Source organism: Arachis hypogaea, chromosome 2 (genome assembly GCF_003086295.3).
Source record: "Arachis hypogaea cultivar Tifrunner chromosome 2, arahy.Tifrunner.gnm2.J5K5, whole genome shotgun sequence".
Classification (NCBI taxonomy): domain Eukaryota; kingdom Viridiplantae; phylum Streptophyta; class Magnoliopsida; order Fabales; family Fabaceae; genus Arachis; species Arachis hypogaea.
Window position 1 is genome coordinate 97,806,299 of NC_092037.1, and position 2,230 is coordinate 97,808,528.

General features: G+C 32.2%; 1 non-coding gene across 1 annotated transcript; it reads left to right on the plus strand.

Annotated features, from left to right (window-relative positions):
- Positions 1-433: 433 nt before the first annotated feature.
- Positions 434-537, plus strand: LOC112765187 (small nucleolar RNA R71). The gene has a single exon (XR_003183549.1). It is a non-coding gene; the product is annotated as a small nucleolar RNA R71 (small nucleolar RNA).
- The last annotated feature ends 1,693 nt before the right edge of the window (positions 538-2,230 follow it).

Below are 2,230 nucleotides of genomic sequence, written 5' to 3' on the forward strand. Positions count from 1 at the left end.
ATGATTTCTCCATGATGGGTTATAGGTATTTCCATATGGTTCACCCAGATAATTAACCTCTGCCATGGCAGGGTTCTCAGGATCATAAGCTTCTTCAGAAGCTACCTCTCTAGTACTGTTGGATGCATGTTGCAATCCATTCAGATTTTGAGAGATCATGTTGACCTGTTGAGTCAACACTTTGTTCTGAGCCAGTATGGTATTCAGAGCATCAATTTCAAGAACTCCCTTCTTCTGAGGGACCCTATTATTCACGGAATTCCTCTCAGAGGTATACATGAACTGGTTGTTTGCAACCATGTCAATGAGTTCTTGAGCCTCTTCAGGCGTTTTCTTCAGGTGAATAGATCCACCTGCAGAATGGTCCAGTGACATTTTCGAAAATTCAGAGAGACCATAATAGAATATATCTAATAGGGTCCATTCTGAAAACATGTCAGATGGACATCTCTTGGTCAGCTGCTTGTATCTTTCCCAAGCTTCATAGAGGGATTCACCATCTTTTTGTTTGAAAGTTTGAACATCCACTCTCAGCTTGCTCAGCTTTTGAGGAGGAAAGAATTTATCTATTAAGGCAGTGACCAGCTTATCCCAGGAGTCCATGCTATCCTTAGGTTGTGAATCCAACCATATTCTAGCTCTGTCTCTTACAGCAAAAGGGAAAAGCATGAGTCTGTAGACTTCAGGATCAACTCCATTCGTCTTTACAGTATCACAGACCTGCAAGAACTCAGTTAAGAACTGATAAGGATCTTCAGATGGAAGTCCATAGAACTTGCAGTTTTGTTGCATTAAAGCAACTAGTTGAGGCTTAAGCTCAAAGTTATTGGCTCCAATGGCAGGAATGGAGATGCTTCTTCCATCAAATTTGGATGTTGGCTTTGTGAAGTCACCAAGCATTCTCCTTGCATTATTATTATTATTATTTTCGGCCATCTCCTTCTCTTGTTCGAAAATTTCTGAAAGGTTGTTTCTGGATTGTTGTAATTTAGCTTCTCTTAATTTTCTCTTCAGAGTCCTTTCAGGTTCTGGATCAACTTCAACAAGAGTGCCCTTTTCCTTGTTCCTGCTCATAAGAAAGAGAAGAAAACAAGAAAAGAAAAAGGAATCCTCTATGTCACAGTATAGAGATTCCCTCAGGTTAGTAGAAGAAGAAAGAGGTAGAAGAATGAAGAAGGATGAAGAAGAATTCGGATGAAGAGAGGTGAAGAGAAGTGTTAGTAGTTAAATAATTAAATAGAATAAGAGAAGAGAAAGAAATTTTCGAAAATAATTTTGAAAAAATGGTTAGTGATTTTCGAAAATTAAAGATGAGATGAGATTAAAATTAGAATTTAAAACAATTAAAAAGAATTTTTGAAAAAGAGGGGGAGAATTTTCGAAAATTTAGAGAGGGAAAAGTAGTTAGGTGGTTTTGAAAAAGATAAGAAACAAACAAGGAGTTAGTTAGTTGATTGAAAAAGATTTGAAATCAAATTTTGAAAAAGATAAGAAGATAGGAGGTTAGATAAGATATTTTGAAATCAAATTTTGAAAAAGATAAAATTTTTGAAAAAGATAAGATAAAAGATAAAAAGATATATTTGAAAAAGATATTTAAAAAAAAAGATTTAATTTTAAAAATTACTTAACTAACAAGAAACTACAAGATAAGATTCTAGAATTTAAAGATTGAACCTTTCTTAACAAGAAAGTAACAAACTTCAAATTTTTGAACCAATCACATTAATTGTTAGCTAATTTTCGAAAATTTGATAAAAAGATAAGAAAAAGATTTTGAAAATATTTTGAAAAATATTTTTGAAATTTTCGAAAATAAAAAAAAATGAAAAAATATGATTTTTGAAAAAGATTTTGAAAAGATAAGATTTTTAAGATTGAAATTTTGACTTGACTTGTAAGAAACAACTAATTTTGAAAATTTTTGACCAAGTCAATCCCAAAATTTCGAAATTTTGGAGGGAAATAAGGAAAAGATATTTTTGAAATCAAATTTTGAATGAAAAACACAAAAATGACCCAAAACATGAAAATTTTGGATCAAGACACAAGATGCATGCAAGAATGCTATGAATGTCAAGATGAACACCAAGAACACTATGAAGATCATGATGAACATCAAGAACATAATTTTGAAAAATTTTTGATGCAAAGAAAACATGCAAGACACCAAACTTAGAAATCTTTAATGCATGAAAATTATGAATGCAAAAATGCACATGAAAAACAA